At 32.3% G+C, this 24,753-nt stretch overlaps 3 long non-coding RNA genes across 3 annotated transcripts in view; 2 read left to right on the forward strand and 1 right to left on the reverse strand.

The window, feature by feature from the left end:
- LOC141570731 (uncharacterized) overlaps positions 1-24,753 on the forward strand; it is a 508,310-nt gene that overhangs the window by 105,362 nt on the left and 378,195 nt on the right. The gene's annotated exons all lie outside the window — the stretch shown is intronic.
- Positions 1-24,753, forward strand: part of LOC109435515 (uncharacterized) — a 107,952-nt gene that overhangs the window by 25,062 nt on the left and 58,137 nt on the right. The window lies entirely within an intron of this gene.
- Positions 17,736-21,460, reverse strand: LOC148758452 (uncharacterized). Its single transcript, XR_016020534.1, has 3 exons — positions 21,268-21,460; positions 19,339-19,407; positions 17,736-17,937 (listed from the first exon to the last, which is right to left on the reverse strand). It is a non-coding gene; the product is annotated as an uncharacterized LOC148758452 (long non-coding RNA).

Here is a 24,753-nt window from a genome sequence, read left to right on the forward strand (position 1 = left end):
TGACAATGAATGTAGTAGGTGAAGCAAAGAAAGGAACGGCCAGGGTATGTCATACAAAGATGTTTCCAAACGAGTTTTAAATTATTTAAAACTAAGGATCTTATAAACCTTGTGTTTTTGTCACGTTATTCCAGCTACAAGTATTAAGAAAGTAAGTAGTTGATGTGAAATCTACAGGGTCACCCGTTAGACTGGAAATGAAAACTACACACAAGCTAACTTCATGTTTTTGGGCTTTGTTTTGTCATAATATAGACGAGCGACTTCTTAAATATTAATGATATTTTCCCCACAAACCTATTTTGATTTCATCTTGAGAAACCATAATGCCTTAACATTCCTCTAGACAGTAGATAATATTTCAATTATTCATGTGTCTATTATATTACAGATGAATGTAAAGGGCACAATAACACTTTTAATAATGCCAACTAGTAATATGTTTCTTGTAATTGAAGATTTATATAAAAATATTTAAAAGGTAGTTGATACTTTCATGACATTCAAGTACATCGTTTATATTTAAACTTTTGCTTTCTACTCTATATGTGAATGTCTTTGTTTAATTATGAATTTAAAGTTGATTGTTGAAATTTCTTAAAAGTCCACACAGACACCTGTGTCTTAGTCAATATATAAAGCAAAGCTTCAATATGAAAGAGTTTTATTTCAAATGAATTTCATTCTTAGGATACTCTGAAAATTTCAAAGGCTGTGGGGATGTTTCAATGATGTATTAACACAATAGAAAATTATCTCAAACAAACACACTACTTCTTAATATTGCAAAAATTTTCAACATATTTTCAGTCATTGAGATGTGGATTTTTGAATCATATAAGAAAGATGGGGAGAATGATTATGTCTTCCTGATTTAAAAAGAACCTTAATTTCAAAGATTAAGTAAACTGTGTGTGTTTTTTGTTTAATAACTATAATGTTGGTTGTCATATAAGGCATTGCAGATGGTTCGTTTACAGGGACAGGTTGGTCCTCGTGGTGGCCAAATCCATATTGCTTTATTGTTGTTGATGCTGTTTTCTGGTTTCAGTTCATCACTGTCACTGAGCTACCAGAGCTGGGATAAGTTACTTCAACCATTTTCTCTTCTGTGAAATGGTGACCATTGCCTATATCACAGTATTATAATATATGTTAATGTATGAGCTAATATAGATATATATATATTAATAACATTATTATTTTCATTGCATGTAATGCATGATATTTATTTTCGTAGTCAGAGATTTGAATTTTATCTTTCAACTTAATTTGTATTATTTCCTTCTCTATTTAGCTTACTCTCAATTCATTTGACTTTTTTGTTGAAGACAGCAACTCCTGACTTACAATGCCTTTGAGTTTCTGTTATTTTAAATTAAGCCATATGGGTATAGATCAGGACTGCACAGGACACCATGAATGTTATTTCAATTTTACTCTTATTAAGAGATCGCTAATGTTTACACTGCCACATATGTGAGGCCTGATTGTCCAGTTACCTAAATTACATTATGAAAATATAATTGCTTCATTCTCTCAAATTCTGAAATTCATGCCCCTATAAACCTGTTAACTCAGAGGCAGTGGTGGTGATGTTGATTGGGGATGCGGTCTGCATGCCAAAAATGACATTCTTTTTTATTATTTGAAACTACAAATGCAAATTAATCTGCTTCATTTTTAGTTGATTTGGTAATACAGTTGTTGTTGCTTACACAATTAGACTTTAATCCAGTCTATTAAACTTAAACAAGAATTTCTACAGACCACAGTTTATATAATTATCTGTACAATGTGAATTTGTGCTACTTTTGGAGATAGAATCATAAACCTAAATTTCCTACTTATATTCCCACAAAACAACATTCATGAATAATATTAATTTATTTTTAACCAAGACTAATGTTTAATTGAGTTGATAAAGTCCACCCATCAGAAAGGATCTATGGAACAATTTTATAAATAGCCCGACACTTGTTAGTGCTAAAAGAAATCTCAAACCATCAACACCAAATCCCTATATACTTTTGGTGCCTGGCTGTGCCAGTCTTTTAAGAGTGTTGTGTGTGTGTGTGTGTGTGTGTGTGTGTGTGTGTGTCTGTGTCTGTGTGTTGTGTGTGTGTTTGACAAATAGGAATTATCTGAAAAACTTAATATCTCCTAGTTATCAAATACTCGATTTTTCTTTGATGAAAAATTATATAATAATTTTTAGTGTTCTCAAATTACTATATATTGACTTATAACATCTAAATCATAGAGCTATTTCTCATGCCCATTTACTGTAAGTAATCCATACAGAATAATGTTACTAATTTTATTTTGCACAACAGAAATAGTTATTGTTAATACTCTTCTCAGAAGAAAATAGAGCACTAAAAATTATTGGATGAAGTAAACTGAAAGTCAAATACTGCCTCATAAGGACACTGGGTAATTGTTCTTGTAAATTCAGATTTTATTTAAATTTATCATCTAAAGGGCTAGATTAATTGCTAGTCAGGTACATTTATTGGTACACTAGAAGACTGGAGAAAACTGTTGCACACATGTTGATTTGTGTGTATAAGCCACAGGATGTGACATTTGATCATTATATTGGCTGGTCTAATGAAATCTGTTACCCTTTCAATGTTCTTTCAACCTTCAGTTCTCAATCTGTCACAGATTCTTATCATGGGAACCCACATCGTAGCTGGCTCATCTTGTCAGATTTTTCATCAGACAATTGGAAGGCACACTCAATATGTGGATTTTGTTTCTTTGACCCACTGCCCATAAATATTTGTTTTCTATTCCATCTCAGCTACTCAATCCACAGTCACATTCAAAACTTTTTCTTCATTCCAAAGTACTACATTCTAAAATCTTGAAATATCTTAATTTATGACTATAGTTACCAATCTATCCAGCCTGTTTTCTCTGCTAAGTAAGCATCATTTGGTCATCAAATCTCCCTGTTTGCCCACTCTGATCCCCACGTGCATTTCTATCCAACTTAGATTCCATGGTCCATTATTTCAATATTTTTATTACCATTTCCAGAAAGAATCTTGGTCACTTCCTTTTGATAAAACTATAATTCTGGAAGAAGCCATGTTATTTAAAGCTAAGAATTGGAAATGAAAATCATATATGGGCTGATTGGTGCCACAATTAATTGTCACCAACATCAATAAAATCCTCATAATTGAATATATTTTGTGTTAGCTTTCCTAATTAATATCTTTGGAAGGCAACGCTACCTACATAACTTGTTATAAACCAGTACAAAATGAAAATTTAGGTCAAGAGTTTTTTCATTCAAAAATCCAAAATTAAATTGCTTAAAGGCATTAAAATATATAGCTTTTTCCTTTAAAAATATTTTATAACATAAAATGTAATGAGGTTATAATGACACATGAAGAACATTTAAAATTATAAATTAAAAGAACAATTTTTATGTAATACAATAGATAATACCTTATTAATGTTATATCTTGATTGATAAAACATTTTCTGCCTAGTATTCTGAACATCTATTTACTAGGTCATTGAAATTTATGTTTAGCAAATTCATCTTTAATTTTTATAGTTAAAAATTGGTGCTAGTCCCTTTTGAAAATGCTAGATTGCAAATAATTTTTGATTTTCAATTTTGATATGATCTTTCTGCTGATGCAACTGTTATTGAAGCTCTTAGGATATTTTATATAAATTCTTTTGAAATATAAATTTTGGTATTTCAAGAGCTAATACTTCTTGTGGAATATATTTATTTCAAAATATTTAACTCTTGATACAAATCCGTTTTGTGTAAGTATAAATGTAATTTAAAATATAAATTTATTCAATAATATTTTAATGTTCCCTCTAAAATTTTCTGTGTGCTGGTGACAAAAGAACCCAAAAGTCACTTCCTGAATTTTCTCTAAGTCAAAATGATTGACTTTGTATTAGTCTTTCTATTGCTATATTTTCAATAATGTAAGGTAAAATATAACTTTAAAAGTGTCTTCTGCATTAATGGCTGTTCACTTCAATTACAAAGCGCATTCTTGGAGATAAAAGTACCAATAATTTCACAGAGACAGCAGAATAATCAGACTCTAGGTAAATTCATGGGTCCGAGGCTCTGAAGCCTTGCCTTGGTGGGAGGGCTAGATAAAGCCACAGAGCATTTTAAAAATCAAAATACATTTATTTGCTAACTGAAAGTATACATCCGTAATAATAAATGATTAATATTTCCATTAAATTACATACACCTTTTTCAGTTGTTGACAGTGACAGTTTAGAATGCCAGGCCAGAAAAACAGAGAGTATAAATTCTGGCATGCATTTTTAATTAAGACATTAAGAATAGTGGTGCTATTTATGAGCAGGAGAAGTCCTTTTGTCACTCTCAAGGAAAGTTAGATTTGTTCTCTTTCCCCTGAAGATATTTCTAGGATCTAAATACGCATATCATGACCCAGGATAAGAATTTTTAAAAATTGAAGTCTCTCAATGAATTGAATAGCCCTGGGGCATGAGCAGGAGGTGGTGGTGAGTGGGGAGCCATGATTATAGCACTAGCTGGAGTGATGGGGTGAACTCCTTGGTCCCTCCCCACGTTAAGGCCCAGAGCTTCTCTAACCTCTACACCTTTTCAAACCAGAGTAAAGCAGGACATCAATGCCTGCCTCTCAGATGAACTCCTAAGTCTGCATCTCATTTTCTTTTTGAAAAATTATTTTTTCTGTTTCTAAAAAAGAAAAAAAGACAAAGCAAAACAACAAAGACAGAACTATTAATTAATCACACATAACCTGTGTGTGTTTGGTGGGATGCTACATGAAATGCATAAACGGTCTACATTTTTAGACCCAGACAGTACTATTATTAAGCCCCTCCTCCATCCCAAGCTGCATCCCATAGCCTTCAGCTTTCTAACTTGATTGATATGGACATAGAGAATGCTTTTGTTGCTTCTTCTTTGTTCCAATGAAATCTGTTTCTGTCTTCTATGCAGCACTCTGCTCTGCTCCCAGGGGAGCCTGACCTTGCACTATAGGAGAATAACCCAGGCTGCTTTCCCCTTGGGAATGCAGTTGGCTTTGGAAAAACCACAGGAGTTGCTCACAGGTTTCATAATGACAGGGAGGAGAGAGAGAGAGAGAGAGTGGCTTTTAAACCACACTGACTACCTGCTAAGCTTTGCTTTTAAGGTGGCTCTGTGCATTCCCTCAACCTGCAGACCCAGCCCTGTTGCACTCCTGAGGTACAACTCTTGCTAGAATCAGAGAGCTCAGCTTTCTACAACCATCACTTCAAGGCTAGGATGTCAGAGGCTGTGGCTTCTGCTAGACCCTGGCTGCTTCTCCGAGCTTTGTCTGCTGTCTTACTGGGATTTCTCCTCTGCAAATAGGGTCCCACATTAAGCACTGTTCTCTTTTGAGGACACCCCTGTTGAAAGCCATAAGCATGAATACAAAATATTCTTGTGATTTTTTTTGTTGTTGTTTGTTTATTTTTTGTTATTTGAGCAAGAATTAAGGAATGGCATATTACACGTTTATTTAAAGCTTTTGAAAGACATCAAAAATACTGGTAGCTTTTGCAAATTATGCTTAGAGGAATATGTGTACTTGCAGAGCTTTAAAAATAGGTGTTTTCTTTTAAATAATAATAATGGGGGAAATTACGTGATCTTAATAATGAGGTGTTTCCAAAGAATTTGGAATTCTGTTCAAAATGTGCATTGCTGAATCACAGAGCAATGAAATGCAATGCTTTAAGTTGCTCAATGCATCTATGTGCAACCCAATCTGGATAATGACTTCTTTTTTAAAATAACAGCTTTATTGAGATACCGTTCACAAACCATACAATTTACCCAAAATGTATAAATGAATGTTATTTTAGTATATTCACAGAGTTGTGCAACCATCACTCAGGTGATAATTAGAACATTTTTGTCACTTCATAAAGAATCCCTGTACTCTGTCACTTTCTTAGATTTTACTAGGCCTCCTAGCCCTAAGCAACCATTTTTTATTTCTGTCGATTTACTATTCTGGACTTTTCATAAAAATGGAATGTATCTTATGTGATCTTCTGTGACTACCGTGTTTCCCCGAAAATAAGACCAGGTCTTATGTTAATTTTTGCTCCAAAAGATGCATCAGCATGTACTTTCAGGGGGTATCTTACTTTTTCATGTACAACAATCGACATTTATTCAAATACAGTCATTTCATCTTCTTCTGGAACATCATCATAACCTATTAAATGCGTCCGTCTGGCTGATGATCTTAACTGGGGCTTATTTTCGGGGTAGGTGTTTTTTTGGGGAAACATGGTAGCTACTTTCATGAAGCATGTGGTTTTCAAGGTTCTTCTATGGAGTAGCATGTATCAGTAACCCATTCCTTGTTGTGGCCAAATGATATTGTACGTCATCCTTTGTTTATCCATTCATCACTTGACATAGACATTGGGCTGTTTTCTCCTTTTGACTATTATGAGCAATTCTGCTACGAACAAAATCATATAAACGCCATACAAGTTTTTGAATGAATTTAAGTTCTCATTTTTCTTGGAAATATACCTAGGAGTGGGATTGCCATCTCATGCAGTAATTCTATGTTTGACCATCCGAGGAACTGCCAGACTCTTTTCCAAGATGGCTGCATCGTTTTACATTTCCGCCAGCAGATAGGAGCGCTCCAATTTTCCCACATCCCAGCCATCCAACACTTGTTGTTATTTCGTTTTTATAACTATGTAATAATAGTTTTATAGTTGTAGCCATCATATAAAGCCATTCTATACACACATACAAAGTGGGTGTGAAGTGGTGTGTTTTGATTTTTATTACCCTGGTGATTAATGATGTGGAACATCTTGCCATTTGTATCTAATTGGGTCCTTTGCTCATTTAAAAAACTGGTTCATTTGTATTTTGATTATTGAGTTGTAAGGATTCTTTATATATTTTAGGTACAAGTCCCTTGTAAGACTATAATTTGCAAATATTTTCTTTCATTCTTCTTTTCACTTTCTTGATAATGTCCCATTTAGTTCCAGGTAAATTTTAGGATCAGCTCTCAATTTCCACAAAGAACCAAATTGAGACTCTGATAGGGATTATACTGAATGTGTAGATTAATTTGCAGCATAATGCCATTTTGACAATATTAAGTCTTCTAATCCATGAGTATGAGACGATTTTCTAGATTTAGAAAATCTATTTAGATTTTCTTTCAATGTTTTACAGTTTTCAGATTATAAGTTTTAAACTACTTTTGTTAATTTATTTCCTATATAATTTATTTTGTTTATACTATTTTACGTGGAATTGTAATTTTATTTTTATATTCATCATTGCGAGTGTATAGAAATACTATAGCTTATTTTGTATTAATCTTGCATCTTACAATCTTGCTGAGCTTGCTTATTAGTGCTAATAGTTTTTAATGGATTCGGTAGTATTTTTTTATACAGAAAATCATGTCTTCTGTGAATAGAGGTAATTTTACTTCTTCCTTTTTAATGTGCACATATGGTATTTTGTTTTCTTGCCTAATTACCCGAGATATAATTCCTGATACGATGTTGAATAGAAGTGGTAAGAATGAATATTCTTGTTTTGTTCCTCAGCTTAGAAAGAAAGCATCCAGGCTTTCATGACTAAGTATGCTGTAACCTGTGGGGTTTTCATAGGTGCCTTTTATGATGATGACTTCTTTTAACAATGTGTTCTATAATTTCATATTATAATATTAGGGACATGAAATTGACAGTTTCAAAGGTCAGTTTTTCTGTTCTATTTTTTTAAGCCTGCTATTGAGTAATAAGTCAGATCAAGATTTGCCCAGCAAAACTGGTCATTTTGTCAAGAGGGAGAGAAAGGCAAAAAAGCATAAAAATACTCCCAGACTCACACTACTTTCTCCACTGCAGCACTTATCAGAACACTATTTGGGAGTGGAGGAGAGGGATTCATTTATTTTTCTAGCCATAAATTCAGTGGTAAATTGATCTCATTTGAATATCATTTCTTTTAGGCATTGTGTTTTGTTTGGTGAGAAGTAGGAGAGAGACGGTGAGTGGAAGGATTTATCATACTAGCAACAAAAGTGAACAAATAAGAAAGACAAATTAAAAAATCTCATACCAACCACAAAATAGCAACTGTTTAAAATATTTTTGAGTGCTTAAGAAGGTATAGAATTTGATTAAGTGTGTTTCAGGTTTTGTCTGCTGTTATTGAGAAAGAAAGAGATGGAGAGACAGAGAGAGAGAAGAGAGAGAGAATATGTCACTATATTGAGAGTTAGTCACTATATTGAATGTGTGCCAGATTCTTACTAATTGTAGTATGATCATCTAACTAGAATTCAGTTTTACTATTATGATCAGTTTTTCTAGAGAGCAATATGTTATGAAAATTAAATCATCATTAGAATGGGCACCTGGTATATAGTTAATGGTCTAGACAGTGAAAGCTCTAGAAAAGTTTTAATTATTTAGGGGAAAGTAGAATTTATTTTCACAAAAATCCTTCAGAGGCAATGAAAGTAAACCGAGAATTAAAGAGATTCCAAAAAACAAAAGTAATTTCTCTAAGCTATATATCACACACAGCAGACTGTGACAGAAAAATCAATAAAAGATAAATGAATATAAATTCCCTATGTGTTCAGAAAATTATGTCAAAATTTATATATATGTACTATCACACACAAATTAAAGAATTACGAACACCCTTGTGTTTTTCAAAATATAATAAAATTACGATGCAACATGTATTATAATTCAGATAATTAAAATATTTTAAAATACATAGTTTACTTTTGATGAGGTGTGATCAGAAATATGGTGAATGTTTAAATAAAAAAATTATTACAGTGAAAGACACATTGCCATTAATCCCCTTCAAAATACTCCCCCTCACCTTGAACTTATCACATCATTCTTGCCACTTTCTGAAGCAGTTCTGGAAGTCCTCTTTCATGAGTGTCTTTAATTGCACTGTCGTGGCTGCCTTGATGTCCTGAATCGATTCAAAACATTTACTTTTCATGGTCATTTTGACTTTGGGAAAGAGCCAGAAGTCACACGGTGCCAGATACAGTGAATAAGGTGGATGAGGACACACCGTAATGTTTTTAAGTGGCAGAAATTGTCAGACCCAAAGTGATGTTTGACATGGAGCATTGTCATGATGGAGGATGAAACCATTTGCACATTTCATGCCAATGCGTTGTTCATGACCCGTGATTTACAGCACCCTTTAAAACACACCTTCTCTTAACCATAGCTCACAGCCGACTGACTGCACCAGATTGAAACTTGTCACACACTGTCAGTAAGGTTTCACATGCTGCTTCCGGTACTGAAGACCCCTGACTTTCTGTTGGATGGCACTCGGCAACCGTGTTCACCGTATTTTGTGATCACACACCATGCATATAACAAAGGTAGCGATTTTTGACAAAGTGGACGATGATAAAGTCATATCCTAAATGGAGTATAATGGGTAGCTCATTTTCTGGAGAGTAGGATACTCAAATGAACAGAAAATGATTCTCCATTTAGCAATTTAAGTTGATAAAATGACACTAGAATATAATTTTCTAGGAATTAAGTAGAAAGTAAGATGAACTCTCATTATCTATAAAACCATGCAGGTTATGACAGTGTAGCAATTTGATAACTGAGATTTTCTGTTGAAATCAATCAGAAAACTTGAAAGGGGAAAAATTCAACAGATAATATATCTATAATCTAATGTGTCTATTGTCTTCCTTTAGAAATTGAACACAATGCCTAGAATGATGTATGTTCACAATTTCAATTAGATTTATTTTGAGTAATGTCTAGGTATAATATATATCTTAAATATACTATGACTTTAAAAATATAGCAAAAGAGATAAAAATCTAATACATTAAGAAAATGAGCTTAAAAGTGACAATTAAATAGGAGAATTTGTCAGGATCAGAAGACATACAAACTATAATATCCATCAATAAATTGCTTCCCCCAGGAAAACTAAGCTTTAATTACTGAACTGGAGAGTATATCTTCATTTTTATTCATTCTGAACCTTACAACTTCAGGGATTTGTTGGGAGAAGGTTTTTGTAGCTTCTATACTCTGTTTCTGAGCTGGAGACCAAGTGTGTGTGTGTGTGTGTGTGTGTGTGTGTGTGTGTGTGTGTGTGTGTGTGTGTTTTGATCAAAATTTCTCTAGGATAATAATGGTACTAAATCAGAAGAAAAAGTGTTCTTTTAGGAGAGCAAAATTATTGACCAAAGATAGGACGTAGAAGGAAAAAACAGAAGAAAGCCATATCTAAAAATTTCAAAAGAGCTTTATTAGGAAATATAAAGAGACTTAGAATTTCAAGAATTATAGAATAATCTTCAAAACTCCATTAAAGACATAAGAACATGTACTTACTACAGAAAGATGGAACTTACTCTTTAAATGAAACTAACATGTAATAGTGATAGTTGCAGAAAGATTTATGAAAGAAATCACATGGCCTTAAATAATGAATTAAAAACATTTTTTCAATTCTGTGGCATTATATGAAATATATAGGTTACATGAAACAGCTAGTTATATCAAATTGACAAAAGCTAATCTATTTGTTTGAAAATACTTAAGTAATTTTAGCTTTATTAGAATTTTAAGGAGGACTTGAATTAAATGATCATTAACAATTGAGGTGTCCCCCCCCCCCCCCCCAAGATGGTCTAAAATGCATTGGGGGAAAAAAATCATAAAATGGGTATGGAGGTGATATTTTTTTGTTAGTTACCAACCTAAGAAACATCACCTCATGGTAGAAAACTGCAGTTAGAACCCACAAATATAGAATTCAAAAAATAAGCCCAAATATGTGGTCATTACATTGAAGACTCCTTTTATTATCCAAATAAAGGAAAGTAAACACATAGGGTGAAGATAAAATGATTTTTTCCTCTGTAAAGTTGGAGTAGTCCCAACATGGTTTTAAACACACAATAAGTGTTTATATAATTACATTTTTGTAATTATAATACTGAGATTTCAAAAAATGTTTAGAGCGTGGATTCCTTATCTATAATATTCTCTAATTTAATAATTCTAATAACTGGTAAATGAATCAAATTCAACTGATTTCCTTACTCTAAGAATTTATGCACCACTTATTTTAATCCAGGTACACTTTTTTTTAATCTGAAAATCTGTTGACATAGAACACAACCTACATTCCACATTCCAAAATTAAATTCTTGACTAAGTTCCGTTTATTAATTTCTGTAATATTCTTCAAAATTTTGAAACAAAGGTTTAGCTAAAGGTTCTATATTAGTATTTTAAAAGTAAAGGATCTAAGATATAACTCTACTATAGTCACTCTTACTCTCAACCAGTGTGAACTAGTAGCTACATATATTTTTAACATAAAAGACAATGATTTATAATAGCTTTTTTAGTTTGTGGACACTTAGTTCACTTAAAGTCAAACAAAAACTTGAACCAAGTAGCAACTCTTTTTCATGAATAATGGGAGATTTGAAAGGAATGATCAATATTTGTACCATCAAAAATGATCTAATCAATTCAGCAATCCCTTCTAATTTTCTAACTTGATTTCTTTGCCTGTAAGCACTTTAATTAGCATAGGATTTTAAAATCAATTTAAGAAGAATATAAAGGGACCCATGTCTCATTATACAACATAAACCACTTCTACATAAAATATAGTTGACCCTTGAATAATGGGGACTTAAGGGTGCAGACTATCCCCACATAGTCAAAAATCTAAGTTTAACTTTTGATTCCCCAAAAACTCAATAGCCTACTGTTGACCAGAAGCCTTAATGATAATATAAATAGTTGATTAACACATATATTGTATGATTATGTACTATATTCTTACAATAAAGTGAGTTAGAGGAAAGAAAATGTTACTAAGAAAATCACAAGGAAAGGAAAATACATTTGCTGTATTTATTGAAAAAAAATCCACGTGTAAGTGGGTCCCCACAGTTCACACCTGTGTTGTTCAAGGGTCAACTGAACTGTATTATTTAAGATGAATATTGAATTGGGTTAAATAACAGTGGTGTACACAGTTCATTTATTGTATCTTTCTTTTTTTAACCAGCCTCTTACCTTTATAATCCAATGCTACGTTAAAAAATATTGGATATTTTTCTAAGCAAGGAATAACCAATTAAAATAGTATTTTGAAAAAATAATTCAAAATCCGACTCACTCTCATCAACACCTGTCTGCAAATCAAAATTGTTTTAAAACAATATATTGTTTTGTTGTCTGTATCAATAGTTGATCACTCAGTTGAGCTGCTACTGTTTTTTGTTTCTAAATTGCCAAAATCTCATTAGGAATATGCAAATGATTTTGCTTTGTGTTGTGTTTGTAGATGTTTGTGGCATTGCAAATATTAAACAGTAGGTGGGAAAGCTGTTATAATAGTTGCTCCATTTTTCGTTTCCTATTTCTTGTGATTTTATTTTCAATGATAGTCTCGCAAACATATGTAAGTCTATAATATTATTTTTTAAAGTAAGAAATACAATGACTATCACACTAGATAAGGACAATTTGTATTCTTTCCATTCTGCAATACAGAATATCTGGTACCCCGGATGTGCTAGGTATTAAGTTGTGTGGTGAGAATATATGTGAGGAATGAATCAATGACATGGATTTTTTTTTTTTTCTTTGAGCCACCAAATGCTTATTTACTTACATTTCTGATTATACTAAATTTATGTTTACGTGTTTCATATATGTTTAACACCACCAGTCTTCTTTTTTAATGTTAGTCAGGATATGGGTTGGGCCAAACTTAAAAAGTAAATGTTATATTGACTAAAAATTAAATCATGTTGTATCATGATCTTCCTCATGAAGAGTATGGGCATATCACACACTATATATTAAGCACAATATTGTGTCAGAAAACCAATTATTCTAAAAATGAAATTCCTTCCCACAGCAATTGATGGCTTTCAAAGGCAATGGAAAAATGTAAATTTTAAACATTTTTTTTCTTGTCTTAAGGAAAAAAAGAGTGACATGTTTATGTTTCATTTCCTTTAAGAAGTATTTGGTGTAACAGATAAAGTAATTAAAATGTATGGAGCACCTCTCTGTGTTTTCATCTTATTACTACCCTCTGAGGTAAACAACAAACAAGCAAGAACAAGTTTCCTCAAGACCAGGGCTCTAAGAGGAATACTTTATGTTTCTTGACTAAACAACTAAGAGTCTATGATGTACCATTGCAGGTAATGACCTGACAATGTGTTAGGTTGGTACAAACGTAATTGCAGTTTTTGCAATTATTCTTAACCTTTTAAACTGCAATTACATTAGCACCAACCTAATAGTTGGCTTTTGTCCTCCAGCGCTGATGTGAGCAAATATCCATTCTGGTTAAACACACTTGTTTAGGCTTTTCCATGTTTGAGACTTGTTCTCTCTCAGTTTGACAGGTTCATGGTCATGGACCATAGCCAGAATCTGCATGCTGCCAAGTGATCTTGCTGTTTCTCTTTTACCAGAGTTCTATCCACCCCAAAATCTCACTTTAAAACATCACTAACTTTTCTCTAACCTTCACAAAACAAAATCTCGTTCCACTTGATATATAGCTCTGCCACTCAGACCACATATATAAGAAAAAAAGCATACAATGACATGTACCATTTCTTATTCTCTGTTGTGACATCTGATGCATTTGCATGGCCATGAAACTTCATGTGGCCAGGGGAATTCTAAGTTTGAGGGTGGAATAGAGGTGAGAGGGAAGTGTTATCCGTTGAACCCATGACCTTGGACTCTAGTCCTGTGTTTATTTTATACATTTTGGCATCCAGTTCCTTCTTTTTCTTATCATATTGAGTCCTGTTTAAACTCCACTTAATTTATCTTTATTGATAACACTAATATTGCCTTTTTCCCTCATTAAGTGCATTTAACTAGTCTGCTGGAAACTTTGTCATAAGGTGTGCTTAAAACCAACCAACAAACCAACACAAAAACAAAGAGAAAAAGAACCACTGTAGTAAATAGTGTTTATGTCCAATGAAAATTCACCGATATGTATCTCCCTTATGTTGATAATGTGTTCATTTCTATCATGTTTAAATAGCCACTATCCTCTTCTAAAGCTATTTTTACTTTTGTGTTATTTCTATGTTTCCATTATCCTTGTGTGTGTGTGTACACACACGCGCACACACACACACACACAAGGATATCTATCTGTCTATATACATATATATGTGTACATATATATATACACACATATATATGTATATTCTGATTCTAGTTAATCGTTAACACGCTTCTATGACTAACAACTTTAGATCATCTAAAGTTACATCACCCTTTTCATGAAATTGGTTACCACCCAACAATTTCCATCTTCTTCAGCTGACTCAAGATTTTTCTTGCTATTGTCCTTTTTCCCAGACTTTGCATAGATCATCTGTTTAAGTCTATCAAACAGATTGTAAAATGTAGCATCTCAGTAACTTTCCAGCCTTCATAAAGTGGCATCATCCATCATACATAATAACATCATTTCAAGCACTCAAAGGCAGGATATTTAAACAATAAACATGTGAATCAGAAGAGGAAATGAGTTGGAAATACTCTCTTTCAAGAGCACACAGTTAAAATGTTTAGCACCATGGCATAATTGTACCTTTTATGGAAGTAAGTAATCAGAAGTAACAAATTAAATTCAGTTTTTACACTTAGACTCATTCTTTGATATTTAAATATTATGCTACACTTGGGTCATATATTTGTCTTTAATGTTGAGAATGGCACAGACCTAGGGATCAAAAACTGTCTTCAGCTACCTAAAGTCCTTCTAGAGTATTTAAAAAGTATATCCATGTTTACTTTATAAATGACTTCTTGAAGGATTTGGGCTTGGCTGCCTGTTGATTTAGAGATACAATTTCTTTTGCCTTTAATATAATTACAGTATTGGGTACCTGAATCTCTCACAAGGACTAGACAGTCACATATAAAATTAGTTCATAAACAAAATTATTCATACCCCCAAAAGATACAAAAGTGAAGAAAATCAAAGAGTAAATTAGAATAGAAAGCCACACGGGTAGAAGTTTTTTAAAAAAGCAGGTAAACAGGAAAAGGATCAAATAAACTATACAAATTATTATTACAGTTAAAATATTAAAATGGAATACATTCCAGTTTATAAAAAATATGAGTATGTTAAAATTGTTCTGAGAATTCTCAAAGAATAACTCAGATATCCAAAACTTTAAAACATATGAAATATTAAGGAAAATACATTTAACAGCCTGAGAAAATATCTAATAGGATTCCTAGCATGAGACACAAGGAAAAATAGTAAAGTGAAGCAGAAAAATTTGAAGGCATAATTATAGAGATTTTTCAGATGTGAAGAAAAATTGTGAATCCTAGGAAAAAATGAGTTCTGAATACAAAGAATTTATATATATATATATATATATATATGTATATGTATATATATATATATGTATATATACATATATACATATATATACACACACATGTATATATATATATATATATATATATATATATATATATATACACACACACACACACACACACACATACCTATCTAGACACAGAAGTAAAAGTATAAAACATTAAGTGTAAAGGGTGGGGGGTGGGAGATGAGGGTAAGGGAGATCGCATATATGGTGATGGAAGGAGAACTGACTCTGGGTGATGAACACACAATGGGATTTATAGATGATGTAATACAGAATTGTACACCTGAAATCTATGTAATTTTACTAACAATTGTCACCCCAATAAATTTAATTAAAAAAAAAGATATTGATTAAAGATACCAAAGAAAGATATCAAAAATACAAACAAACTAAATTTATATTTTCAAAGTACTACTCAGATACTTAGTTACTCAGCTAAGCAATCATTTGACAGTCAACTGCAGAGTTACTTCAGTATCAGAAAGCCTGAGAGTTAAAAATCCTGGCACCGTCATTGAAATTTTATCCACCACTTTATTTCAAAAATCAGACACATACACACACACACACACACACACACACACGAAGATTGCATTAAGAAAAAAGTGATCTAAGGAGTGGTTATGTTTGTGTACACATGCATATACATATTGATTTAATAAAGTTAATTTTACATATTCATTTAAAAGGGATACATAGATTTTTTGTTTGGTTTCAAAAGAAAAAAATTGGTTTTAGATCACAAAAAAATGTAATACAGGCATGGATATTTATATATTTCTGAATTTGTTTTGTTTTAAACAGTGACATACATGTTTTAAAACTTTAAATATGACACATACTTATATAAAATAAAGTAAAAGTATGATCTTATAAACCAATAAAATAATGGTCAATAGGATTACAGGGTAATACTTATCAAGAATGAAGTAGCAAATAAAAATAATTAAATTCAGTATTCACTCAGAATATCAACAAAGAATGATTTCCTAGATAATGAAGAAGAGAGTGAATCTGTTTAAACTGAAAAAAAAAGTATATCAGAAACTGATAATCAGCTTTTTTCCCAAGGAGCAGTTTCCCGATAAGATCTGAAACAAAACAAGTATACCCTCTATAATTGCTTCGTTCAGCATGGTACAGTACATTTGGGTTAATTCAATTCTATAATGTAAAGAAATAAAATAAAATCATAGGGATTGGAGAAAAGAAACGTCCTCATTTTTATTCAGAAACAGCATGATTGTATACTGAAAAAAATTAGCGACCATATAGATCAGCTAGCAATATGTGTTGAGTATGATTACTGAGTTTTAGATCAACACATAAAAAAATTTTATAGCTTTTATGCAGATATTTTAAATATAAAACTGAGTATATATCCTACTCATAAAACCAGAGCATAGAAAAGGTATGGATGAGTCCATGTCAATATATATTGTTGCATTTACTTGAGGAACAATTACATATTTACTTGAGTAAAATTACATAAAATTCTTGAACAAATATAGATATATACAATATTCATGGACAGGGAGATGAAGTATAAGAAGGGATCAATCTTCTGCAAATTAATCTGTAATGTTTTGCTATACCAGCAGAATTTCACACAAAATTTGACGTGCTTTTCCTATAATTCACAAAGAAAAGTGAAGAGTGAATAAATGTCAGTACAAGTTCAAAGAAAATATTTTGTGAGATAGTTGATGTAAAGTGGTATCAAAGTATAACGCAATGCTATGCTAAATAAAAGGATGTAGTACTAGTGAAAGTATAGAAAATAAGCAAAAGAATAGATATCAAAGAAATAGACCCAAGATTGTAGAATCATGATATATTATTATAATGACACCATAAGTTAGAATGTCTAGATGGACATTCAAATGAATGTTGTGGAAGCATTTGCTTATCATATGGGGGAAAACATAAAACACCTACCTTATCTTGTACTACACTCAGAAGAGTAACTAAACATAAACTTCAAATGTTTTATTATATTTTAATCTTTTTTAGTTTTTACAAAATAGTGTCTATTAAGAAAACAAAATCCATGCCAAGGAATTTAAAGATGATATCTAATATGAAAACTGGTTACAAAACAGATAGAAAAGTTAAAAGGGCACACGGGAGAACGAGACAACCCAGGCAGTAATAACAGCGAAATAGGAATGGAGTGGAGCACGGAAGAGTTAATAAAACCAGACATGAGGATTGGCATTGTCCAGCAGAAGGAGTTACAGTGGGAGCTGCCCTGTGGGAATTAGGACCGTCAAGGGAAGAACTACCAGGAGGAGTTGGGTAAACAGCTGTTGGTGAGGTTACCACCCATTGTCCAACATTCTCATTTATGGAAGAAATCAGGTAGCTTGACCTGACCAGAAGCTAGGAAACGTGGGGGGAAAATGTCAGCCTCCTGCAAAGCAAAACAGAGTAAGAAAAAGTAATGAATATGACAGCAAGGTGACACAAAAACACAATGTAAAAATGTATTTCTTATAGGTAAAAAAATAGAAATATAAAAAATGGCTAAACAAAATATTTTATAATTAACTACACTTATATTTCTGAAGTTTTATTGAAGTATAATATTAATAAAGTTCAAAAAATCTTAAATATACATCCCATCTCAAGATACAGAGCATTTCTACATCATAAAAGCCCAATTCCGTATACTTAGTAAAGTTATACTATACATAATAATTTTTCTTCATTTAACAAATTAAATAAAATGCAATGTGATACATTTTAAGTAAATATTTTCACTAAAATATGGGGAAATTAATTTGGGAATTATCATCCCTCTCAAAAAAAAAATCTCGTTTGGTGAAATGGAAGAACAGAACATTGCAGCTTAAAATATATAAATATAGGGAACTTTGGCAAAAAGAAAGAAGAGTACACACCTGTGACTACTGACTTGTGTGAAAGTTTTATTTCCTGATATAAAATTCTAAAGTACTTGGCTTTTTGTCAGGCACAATTCAAACAGCGAAACCAGCCCTGTTTCATATAAATAACATTTAGTTCCCCAGAGTCCCATGTCAGGCAATCCACATAACTTTTTGGATTTTCTAGTGAAATAAAGTTTGTAGTCAAAGTTTCTTTTTAATGCTTTTGATATGTTTCCCTGAAAATGTTGAATGCTATTCAACTCTGAAAATTATCAGCATTAACCCATGATTTTCAGAAATATTTATGTTAAGCTATAAACATTACAAAGATTCTAAAATGTTTCCCATACCCCAGTAGTTTTTGAAATTCAAATGAGAACTCTTCTATAATTGCTTTCATCATTTTAGAGTAATTAATCATGAATTCAAAATGTCACACAATGTGAGTTATAGTTAATGTATATGGTTATGTGTAGTACAGTGGGTTTGTATTGCAATTTATAGCATCAAACCACCAGTCTCGCTTATGGGTGCGAAGAGGTTCTTTAAGCTCATGTCTGAATGTCAGTCTAACTCCCTACCCTACCTTGTACCTATCCTTCTTAATTCCTTTATAGAAACCAATAAATATATGCTTTGAAGAAATTTTAAGTTCTCTGGAGAGAGCTAAAGAAAAGATAAATGGAGAAAGAAAGAAATAGATCCTTTCCTATTGAGGGCAAATTTTGAAATGTTTAGCATATGTAACAGGGAGATACGATAATAGTTATAACATCCTCATATGAAATCTTACTTTAAGTTATTCTATCATTAATTGACGATTCTTGTGCATATTTCATCCTGTTGCCAAGTTAGTACTCTAACATCAAATTGATGGTTGATTTTATAACTTTATTAATGTTTCTAAATCTTTAACTTCTTACATTGTATCTTGTTCTGTAGCCAGTTCCACTTCCTTTATGTCCTTAGTAATCATCAGAGTAATTTCACTTCTAGGATTATGAGAGAAAATATAAATTCTATTTTACGGAGATGGTAACAAATAATTTAAAAAATTCATGTTCCTGAAATTTATGTTACTGAAAAATGGCAAACACTGCTTTTCCACAAGATTTTTTTTTCTTTAAATCTTTGATGGTAAATAATCTATGAACGAATTACACCAAATCCACCATTGGTTGGATAGAGCTCACATAATGCTTGAATAATCACAATTACGTTGTCTACTTGCATACGTAAAGGCTTATACCACCACATTTACTAGTCAAGTAGGAATATACTTGAGAATTAAGATTGAATTTTAAATGCAATATCTTTCCAATGAACTAAAATGATCCACTCTTTAGAACTTCAAAAATAATGGCAAGAATTTAGCTTTGGTAATGAAATTTCCCCCATAAAAACATTGACACTTTGTAAAAAAAAAAAAAAAAAAAAAAAAAAAATGGGGCATGAGAAAAATGCAAAAAGCTTCTTATTCCATAAGCTCATATAATTTTAAATAAAATATCCCATGAATGAAAATGTCATACATTCAAAGATACAACTTAGTTGATGTATATGCACAATGACTTTTCATTTAAGGAAATAAGAAAGAAAAGATTAAGTAAATTGATTTAAACAGTGATTGTTCTAATTAGTAAACATAGATGAAAATAGATCATTTTATTTTATTTTATATAACATTGTGTAAATAATTTAGTAAGAATAAAATAGTTTGTTTTATAGACTGATAGTGGGATTAGAATATCTTTTGTGAAATTGCTTCTGCTAAAACTATAATGTACAAAATATATAAAATTAAAAATATAATATTGGGAGCATTTGAATTCACTAAAAACTAAAATTTTATTTAATTTTTACTCTTACTTAATTAAATTACGATTTGTTGACACATGATTATATTCTAATCATGCTATTCAACCATGAAAGACTAGAAAATGTCTGAAAGCAGTATTTTTGAGAGCAGTTTAAGAACAGAATAAAATCGTGCTAATGGCAAACTTGTATCTAGGTTATCTAAATACCAAATACTACATGACAGAGCTGGGGTCCAGTTCCAGCAGTCTGGCTCTAAAGTCCATATTATTAACCACTACTGCATTGAAAATATATATGATATCTAATTTAAAGTAAAAAGTTAATTGTAAGTATTTCTGCTGCCCATACCAGTGGGTTGTAGTGAGGTAATTCATTAATTCATATCAGTGAAGAGGAAATTCCCACACTGATTCTTCTATTCGAGATCTGATAGGGAGGAAGAAATGAAACCTGGTCCAGAGTGAGTTCCTGAGTGACGGGTATTTGTTTTAACTTAGAGCTGATTAGGGAGAAGACACATAAACTCAACGGCATGATAAAGTGGAAGAAATAAATACTAAAGATGTTGCCCAGAAAAGGGAAGAGCAGGAACAGCAAATCAAATTAAGAGAGAGAGAGAGAGAGAGAGAGAGAGAGAGAGAGAGAGAGAGAGAGAGAGAATCTTATGCTCTAACATTTCTGTTACAGAAATTCATGTATATGTTTATCAAAAAATGTATGTAAGAAGGACCACAACAGCATTATTCATAATATCCCAAACTATTAAACTACTCAGTGTCCATCAATAATGGAAAATATTTAAAAATGATGATACGTTAATATACTGGAAAACTGTAGCAACAAAAGAAAATGAACTAACACTGCATGCAACATAGATGAACCTTACAAACCTAATATTAAGTAAATCAAGTCAAAGACAAAAGGTAAATACTGTGATTTCATGTATGTCAATTTGAAGACCAAGACAATCTAGTCTATAGAATTATAAGCTAGAATCATCCTTCACCAGAGGCAGAGGGGAGGGAGCTTACGTGAATCCAGTAATGTTCTGCTGTCCCCATCGTTCGTTGCAGTGACCATCACATGCTGTCATCACTTTGTAAAAATTCTTACAGCAGCTTAGTTGTGATTTGGGCTTTGTTTTTCAGGTATGCTGTATGTCAACAAAATATTTACATAAAGTTATCATCTGATAAATACTGCACATAATTAAAGAACCCTATAGGACCAGGAACTAAGATTCTGGAGTGGTGAGAACCACAGGGCGTCTAGAAGGTTTGAAGCTTCTTTTTCCCTGGGGTTTTGCCAATTTATAGACACTGAATTGGGGTTGAATCAAGATATTGGATCAATGCTGTGGTAGAGAAAAGAGCTGAGTGTTTGGCTTTATGTCTTCCAAATGTTCATTAATATTTCTTCTTGGAGATGGAATCATTTCATCTTTAAGTTTTCTTGGGAGTTTATCATTTTGATATATCTTTCTTGACATTTCATGGTATTTTTAGATAATAACTATTGCTGGATTTCACTAAGTTGCATTTTCCTTTAGATTCATCTGTATTTTATTTCTAGACATTTTGTTTTATGGATTTACATTTTACTCTTTGGAATGTTTTCTCTTATGGAAAGGCTTCTTAGTTTTTTTAGCTTTTAATTTTTTAAAGTCTTTTTGTTTTATAAACTTGCCAATTCCTATGCTTATTTTATTTGCTGGTCATATAGTGTTTTAAGAAAATTAAATACAACATAATGGATACTAATATTTTATCATTTTTAACAACCTAGATACTCTCCACCACAAAACTATACTTTCTTTTATGACTCACAGTCTGTCTAATAAATGACATAATGGAAAGACAATCACCTAAATCCTTTTGGGTATTTCACTTTTAAAAATAATTCTTCTATATAAATGTCATATCACTACCGAAAATATGACATCTGCTTCCTTTACAATCCTGAAATCTCTTTTTGCATGTTGCTTTTTAAATCATTTTTGTACTAGACTCTACGTGAGTTATTGATATTTTTACCAAGAGAAAGGGTGTGGAAAGTATCAAATATTTTACATACTAATAAATAATCATCTAAGATCAAAATAATTTTGGCATTATATAATACTGGTTGCAAGAAATGTGTGTGCATGTGTGTGTGTGTGTGTGTGTGTGTGTGTGTGTGTTTAAGCATCATTTATTTCTGTGCTTTATTGCAGGCAGTTATTTTCTAAGTGAGAGGTTGAAAGTGTTTTTCTGCATGAAATACACAAAAATGTTCCCCTTATATGGTAATTTGCAGTATTACTAGTATCTCTGTCTAAGGAGAGAATATAGAATAAACATGAGATTATGCTTGAGTCCTACATAATTGTATTACTAGTATATTTTATAAAATGATAAGCAGACACATTTTTCTTCTGGATCCGAGTGTACAAAAGGGTTCAGGATCACATTCGTCTTATAAACATTCTCAAAATTGTACAAAATATAAGAAATGTTTTCTCTGGCATCAGACAAGAGGCAGTGTAGGGCTGTGACTCGTAAGACATGGGAATCTAACACAATGAATTAGTTCCACATTTCCCACAGTTTGGGGCCATGGAAATCGCCCCTCAGTTCCTAAGGGAGCAGGATCCCACATAAACACAGACAATCTTGTTGAGCGGAGTGGACAGAGCTCAATGTTGACGGAGAAGGAGACATTGAGAAGAGTTCCAGAAAGCTGGATAGCTTTGGCCTCGAGCCTTTGGCATCCATCAGGTGAAATTCCACAAGGGAAGGCTAAGTAAATTTTGAAAAGGGAATAAAGAATGTAGCAAAGGGGAACTACACGGATAAGTATATGATTATATATTTTAATATTTAATATTTAAAATATTTTCAATTATTTAAATGTCTTTACAATCAACTTACTTTTCTTAACAAAAACAGTAACATAGTATTTACTTATTAATCAGACCTATTGCAGTGTTAGGAAAACAGGACCTACATATTTAAATTTACGGACACACAAAGTAGCATAGTTGGTATTCCTATAAAACATTCTTAAGGAGATATTTCACTTTGCAAATATATGCAAAAAATTCCTTTAAATTTAAATTTTGGTTTTAAATTATCTTTAAATATTTTCTTACAAATAAATATGCTTAAAGATTAGAATGTCAGAATACTAACCTCTGCTACTATCAGTGATAAGCAGTATATATAGTGTCTGAAGTGATTCTGAGTGTTCAAATTAAAATACGGTTTTCACAAATATTTGATAAACATTTTAATGTTCATAAATTTAACTCCATTACCAAAAAATATATCTGTAGCTATCTTTGATTTTGACTGTAGGGTATTTTCGTTTCAATCTACTTTCATTATCTCTACTGTATTAATAAGCTTTCTTTATTTCATTGCTCGTGCTGTTTCATAATTAAACTATATTAGCCATGATTTGCATTTTCCCCCTTTGAGACACTCTTTGCCCATATCCCACACACTTGCTCTTTCCTCATCACTGCCCCTTGTATTTTTTTCCTAAAACAAATCTTATTACATCACTTCTCTCCTCAAAAGTCATTACTGATTGCTATTTGCTAATAAAGCGTTATGATCTGGTCCCAATTCAATGAGCTGTCACGTACAAAGCACGCTTCGCAGCACCTGAAAATAGGAGGGGTTCAACGCCTGTTAGTCCCTTGAGCGACCTTATCCCCTGACCCTTCACGTCATCTATCACTCCGACCACAGTGCTCTCCTCACAGTTCCCGCATATAATTCCGAGGGCACCGGTTCTCATCACTCCATGTCTTTTCATCTGTGATTCCCTCTGCTTCCAAGGACTTTTCTCCCCCTTGACCCTTTTAATAGCATCATAGGAAACACCCACTATCTTCCTGATTTGGAGTAGTTACTACCTCCTCTGGGCTCTTAGGTCCTGCACTTGAACAATAATAAAACAATGGTTTTATGGGGCTTGTCATTTGTACGTTTTCAACACCATAAAAGGATTGCATGGGTTTAGGACTGAGTCATTTCTGAAATCATGTCGTGGCAATAACAGAAATTTATGGAACCGAGTAAACCCTTGTTAGCCTTTAGAAGTGTTTCCCTCTGGGTTCATTTATAAAATATGTTTTTACCCTTTAAATACTGACATCCTTACATCTGGCATTGTAAACAATTCAACTGGCAAGAGAAACATGATGCTGGAAGATGAAAAACAATGATTTTCAGATGTAATTTTGATCATCTGTGATACACTAAAATAACATGTGACAGGCATTTTAAAAGTCTTTGCACGGACATTTTACCAAAATTTTGGCTATCTTATAAATGACTTTACATAGTGTTCTTCCAAAGACATTTCCCAGAGTGTGCATTCGAAATTGTGAGTGTATAATACTGAACCCAGGTGCCACCCAAGGACCTGGGCGACCTCAAGAGTGACAGGAGAGCCGGAGACGAAGCAGTGACTCAGGTGTGTGTGAACTGTAAACACTTCAGTCGTCTGTCGGAGCACTTGAACCACCC

Source organism: Rhinolophus sinicus, chromosome 3, assembly GCF_057876585.1.
Source record: "Rhinolophus sinicus isolate RSI-liver-muscle chromosome 3, RSI-T2T, whole genome shotgun sequence".
NCBI classification, from domain to species: domain Eukaryota; kingdom Metazoa; phylum Chordata; class Mammalia; order Chiroptera; family Rhinolophidae; genus Rhinolophus; species Rhinolophus sinicus.